Below are 6,398 nucleotides of genomic sequence, written 5' to 3'. Positions count from 1 at the left end.
TTTGGGAAGATATTCTCTCATGATATTATACGAACAATTTAAGACAATCCAGAGATGCGTAGAAGAGTTAAACAGGGAAGAAAATCCCATATCCTGCATGAAATACAAAGAAAATATTCCCGACGTTAATGGAGATTTTTGGGAGTTATTGTGAAGATTTGAAGGCATTAAACAGTATATAAAGGCTCTTTGGGTCAGCTAGCGAATTTTAGAGAGAATTGGGAGAGGTTTAGAGCACTACAGAGCAAGAAAATTGAAGTTGCATAGATTCTGGTTCTGCTGCTGCTGCTGCTGCTGCTCGAGGAGGAAGAAGAAGAGGAAGAACAGACTACCAAAGGCAGTCGTTTACCAACAAAGACAACGACTGTCGTTCGTGGGTCATAGTTTTCACCACTATCTACAACAACATTTGAAAATACATCAAATTTTTGGCGTCGCCGACGCGGACCTGTGCTTAGCTAGATTTTTTTTTTTAGGTTTATTATTTTTTTTCCTTTTTACGTTTGTTTTTGTCTTTGATTTGCAGGTTCGAAGTGGAGTACTAAGGACCTTGGAAGGAAAAGCTTAAAGCGAAAGGAGTGAAAGAGGATTTTTTTTTTTTAGGTTATTTTTTCTTTTTCTTTTGCACTTTACTTTATTTGGACTTTGGACTGGACTCTTGGACTTTTTTTTTAAAAAAAAACCCTACGGAAGGGTAGTTAAATACAAACTGTGTGCAGGGAAGGACGGTGATTACAATATCACCTCGGCCCCTCGGGTTCGCACACGGCATATGAGTCGTGGCCCGAGTCGACGACAACGGTTCATCCCCCGTCTGGTACGGGAGGTAAGTCCAATCGAAACACTCGCGAATCTCATGTAAGCGAGTTACTGTATTCCTTAAGGTGATCATTGATTGAGGACGAATTTGGACTGTCTTTATTTTCCTAGTAAAGGGCAAGGCCTGGCCTAAACAAGATAAGGGTTCGGATTTCATCACCGCTCCCTTCTTGCCCGCTTTAGGAGAACAAAACCTAACGCGAACCCAATCTTTAAAATCTGATTAGAAAGAGACCTATAGGGTATCGAGCTTGTTAGGAAAAAATTTCGAAGGATATTGGTTATTATTTTAGCATACTTCGAAGTTCATGACGGTTTCTGTGAGTTGAATGCGTGACTACGCCGCCTTGTACTGCGGTGAGGCCTTGGGTATCAAAGCTCCACTAAGCTTTCCTCGCCTCGATTCAACTTACTTTGACTCGGATTGATTCCAGAGGGGTTTGCTTAAATTGTAACGAATTACCTTTCGAGATATAGAAGCTAGTCTAGAAACAATCTAAGTGAGCCATCATGCTTGTTGTTTGCTAGAAATCTCTAGGTTTGCTGTGGTAAAGTCGAGTCAGCCTGCTGTGTGATTGCTAAAACCTTCCTGTTAGGATTTTTATTTCTTTTTGATTTTTTTTAGTGTATGCCCGATTTTGTTAATAGGGCTTGGAAAAGAGATACTCTAGGTCGTCTGATTAGTGATAAACCTAGTAGTTCTTCTTGTGGAGGCGGGGAGCTCGAAGACTTTTCTTTAGAGAGCCCCGTTTTTGGAAACTTCAGTTTTGAGAATCTGCGTCTTTGTGAAGAAATTTCTCCTAGTCCTTTGGTAGTGCCAGAAATGGCAACTTTAAAAGCTTTATTGAACCCAACTAGGATCTCTCGTCCGTCTTGTATCAAGTTAGCTGAAACCGAGGCAAATTATGAACTCAAACCTGGGACTTTACAGATGCTCCCAACCTTTCTAGGAAAAGAGAATGAGAACCCCTATTTTCATGTTAGGGAATTTGAGGAAGTATGTAGTACTCTGAAAATTAAAAACCTTAGTGATGATGCACTGAAACTTAGGTTATTCCCCTTTTTCTTAAAAGATAAAGCCAAATCTTGGCTGTATAGTTTGGATTCTGTGTCAATTTAAACCTATGAACAACTTACATCTGCCTTTATACATAAGTTTTTCCCAAGGCACAAAACATCGTCTATTAGGACACAAATTTGTACTTTTTCTCAACAAGAGGGAGAATCTTTATATAGGTATTTAGAAAGGTTCAATGACTTAATTTCTCAATGTCCTCATCATGGTTTAGAGAAGGTTAGGTTAGTTCAGATCCTCTACGAGGGTTTAGACTATTCAACAACGACCATGGTTGAGTCCTTATGCACAGGTGGGTTTGAGAATAAAACGGTTGATGAGGCGATGACATTTTTGAATGAAATCGCCAATAAGACCCAACAATGGGAAAATAATAGGGAACCCCAGAAAACAATTCTTCTAAGTAGAGGAAATGTCAATAGGGTAGAAGGATCCTATGAGTCAGATGTTAAAATAGCAGCCATAGCCAAAATGTTAGAAGCGTTGGAATTAGGTCATTCTAGTGGTACTAGTGGTAAAATAGAGCCTTTTGGGAAGACCATACTGTTGAAGAGCAAGCCAATGCTCTTTATAACAACACTAGATTCGATAACCGTCAGAAGTTTGACCCTTATTCAGAAACCTATAACCCTGGCTGGAGAAACCATCCCAACCTTTCTTGGTCTAAGGGCCAGAATCAAGGTCAGTCTAGTAACTCTCAATCTCCCCCAGGTTTTGGCTATCCTAAGAATCCTTCAGCCACGGCACAGTTTCATAACCCTTCGGATAAGAAGATTATGAGTTTAGAAGAGTCTCTTGCTTTGTTAACTCGTAACACTATGCAGTTTCAGCAATCTGTTGCTCAAGGTATAGAAGAAAATAAGAAAATAGGTCAGGCTAACTCTCAGGCTATTTCCGAGTTGAAAACCCAGGTTAGTCATATAAATGAGTCTTTGAGGGAAAAAGGTAAGTTTCCTAGTCAAACTCAACCCAATCCTAAAGCAGAGATTTCGTACAATCATGTGAACTCTATTACAACCCTTAGGAGTGGAAAGAAAGTTGACAATAAGGTTGCCATGCCTGATAGTGAACATGTTGTAGTTCACCCTCATGAGCCAGAAAATGAGAAGACTGATAGAGTCTCCAAAGAGACCAATGAGGGTCCTGATGAGCCCGGCTTTGTTCTCAGAGCCCCGTTCCCCCTCTAGTTCCGACTAAGAGGGAGTCCAACTTTAATGATATATTGGAGGTTTTTAAGCAGGTTAATATCAACCTTCCATTATTAGATGCAATTAGGCAGATTCCCTCTTATGCCAAGTTCCTTAAGGACTTGTGTACGCGAAAGCGTAAGCTCAGTGTCCAGAAGAAAGCCTTCATAGCTAGTCATGTGAGTTCTATTATTCAGAATACCACTACTCCTAAGTATAAAGACCCAGGGTCCCCTACCATTGCTTGTACAATAGGTAAGTACCGTGTTGAGAAAGCGTTGCTTGACTTAGGAGCCAGTGTGAACTTACTGCCATACCATGTGTACCTTAAGCTAGGACTTGGTGAGATGAAACCTACACAGATGACACTTCAGTTAGCTGATAGGTCCGTTAAAATTCCTCGTGGTGTGATCGAGGATGTTCTCATAGAGGTCGACAAGTTTATATATCCGGTGGATTTTGTTATCCTAGATACCCAACCTATCCCTGACCCAGAGAACCAAATACCAGTGATTTTAGGTCGCCCGTTTTTAGCTACATCCAATGCGATCATTAACTGTCGAAATGGTATTATGAATTTGTCTTTTGGTAATATGACTATTGAGCTGAACATTTTTAATATTAGTAAGCTACCCTCTGAACTAGATGACTCGAATATAGAAGAGGTGAACATGATAGGAACATTAGTCGAGGAGTCATTACCAAACACTTTGTTAGAAGATCCATTAGAGAAATGCCTAGCTCACTTTGGGATTGATTTTGATGATGATAAGGTGATTAATGAGGTGAATGCTTTGTTAGATTCAACCCCTTTGTTAGATACTAGTAATGGATGGAAACCTAAGTTCGAACCACTACCAGTTTCTAAGTCTACCCTAGTTCCTTCTTTAGAAGAGCCTCCTAAGTTGGACCTAAAACCATTGCCAGATACCCTGAAGTATGTGTTTTTAGGCCCGTCTGAGACTTTACCTGTGATTGTTTCTTCCGACTTGGATAGAGATCAGGAAAGTAGGCTAGTAACCGTCCTTCAAAACAACAAGGAAGCTTTAGGGTGGACCATAGCAGACATTAAGGGTATAAGTCCTACTGTTTGTATGCATCAGATCTATTTAGAGGAAGACACCAAACCTTCTAGGGAGATGCAACGTCGACTAAACCCCAATATGAAAGAAGTAGTTCGAACTGAGGTTCTTAAGCTATTAGATGCAGGCATTATCTACCCTATTTCAGACAGTAAGTGGGTCAGCCCCGTTCAGGTTGTTCCCAAGAAATCTGGTATTACTGTAGTCCAGAATGATAACAATGAGTTAATCCCGACCCGAGTGACCACGGGTTGGCGTGTTTGTATTGACTATAGGAAATTGAACAAGGTCACTAGGAAGGACCACTTTCCCCTTCCCTTCATCGACCAGATGCTAGAGAGATTAGCTGGACATAGTCACTACTGCTTTTTAGATGGCTACTCTGGATATAATCAGATCGTTATTTCCCCAGAAGACCAGGAGAAAACCACTTTTACCTGTCCCTTTGGTACCTTTGCGTATAGACGCATGCCTTTCGGGCTATGTAATGCCCCTGCGACTTTTCAGCGTTGCATGATGAGCATATTTTCTGACATGGTAGAACGGTTCTTAGAGGTCTTTATGGATGATTTTTCAGTGTTTGGTTCGTCTTTCGATGAGTGCTTGCATCATTTGTCATTAGTTTTGACTAGGTGTAAGGAAAAGAATTTAGTGCTTAATTGGGAGAAATGTCACTTTATGGTTCGTTCAGGAATTGTTCTAGGGCATATTGTATCTTCAAAGGGTATAGAGGTAGATAGAGCCAAAGTTGACCTTATTAAAACTTTACCGGTCCCAAAAACCGTAAGAGATATTAGGTCATTCTTAGGGCATGCTGGTTTTTATCGTCGTTTCATTAAGGATTTTAGCTTGATGTCTAGACCTCTTTGCAATTTGCTTGCAAAAGATGTTAAGTTTGTCTTTGATGATGCTTGTTTAGAGGCTTTTGAGAAGCTTAAGTCATTACTCACTACCGCCCCCATAGTCCAGGCACCCAACTGGAACCTACCCTTTGAGATCATGTGTGATGCTTCAGATTATGCTATTGGTGTTGTGCTAGGTCAGCGAGAAAATAAGTTACTTCATGTGATTTACTATGCTAGCAAAACTCTGAATGATGCCCAGTTGAACTATACCACTACCGAGAAGGAACTATTAGCCATTGTGTTTGCCTTAGACAAGTTTAGACCCTATCTCTTAGGTTCTAAGATCATCATATATACTGATCATGCTGCTTTAAAATATCTTTTGTCTAAGAAGGATACTAAACCTAGATTGATTAGGTGGATTCTGTTGTTGCAAGAGTTTTCTCCAGACATTAGAGACAAAAAGGGTGCCGAAAATGTTGTAGCAGATCACTTGTCTAGGCTAGTTGTTAGTTCCCCAGATGATTCCCTTCCTATAAGGGATAGCTTTCCTGATGAACAATTGTTCTTTGTTACCCAATTACCTTGGTATGCGAATATAGTGAACTATCTTGTTACTGGTCGAATGCCCCAACATTGGGGTAAACAAGATCGTTCTAGATTTTTAGCCGAGGTTAAGCACTTCTTTTGGGATGATCCTTATTTGTTTAAGTATTGTCCAGACCAGATTATTAGGAGATGTATACCTGAGAGTGACCAGTCCAGTATTATTTCCTTTTGTCATGATCATGCTTGTGGGGGTCACTTTAGTGCTAAGAAGACTGCTGCTAAGATATTGCAGTGTGGATTCTATTGGCCTTCGTTGTTTAAAGACTCCCATAGTTACTGTTACTTGTGAACGTTGCCAGAAATTAGGAACCATTTCCCGTAGGAACATGATGCCCTTGAACCCGATTTGATTGTTGAGGTCTTTGATGTGTGGGGTATTGACTTTATGGGTCCGTTCCTAATTCTTTTGGTAACCTATACATCCTTGTCGCTGTAGACTATGTCTCTAAGTGGATTGAGCGGTTGCGTGTAAAACCAATGACCATAGGGTTGTGATAGAGTTCTTGAAAGAAATATACTTACACGTTTTGGTACACCACGAGCTATAATTAGTGATGGAGGGTCGCACTTTTGTAATGGACCTTTTAGGCTTTTAATGAAGAAATATGGTATTACATAAGGTAGCTACCCCGTATCATCCACAGACTAGTGGTCAAGTAGGTTTCCAATAGGGAGATAAAACGTATATTAGAGAAAACAGTTAATCCTAATCGGAAAGACTGGTCGTCTAGGCTTACTGATGCCTTATGGGCTTACCGTACTGCGTTTAAGACTCCTATGG

General features: G+C 40.4%; 1 pseudogene; it reads right to left on the bottom strand.

Annotated features, from left to right (window-relative positions):
• Positions 1 to 2,006: 2,006 nt before the first annotated feature.
• On the bottom strand, positions 2,007 to 2,106 carry LOC113284870 (annotated as a pseudogene).
• Positions 2,107 to 6,398: the final 4,292 nt, after the last annotated feature.

Source organism: Papaver somniferum, chromosome 5 (assembly GCF_003573695.1).
Source record: "Papaver somniferum cultivar HN1 chromosome 5, ASM357369v1, whole genome shotgun sequence".
Lineage (NCBI taxonomy): Eukaryota > Viridiplantae > Streptophyta > Magnoliopsida > Ranunculales > Papaveraceae > Papaver > Papaver somniferum.
This window is presented reverse-complemented; position numbering and strand designations above follow the sequence as displayed.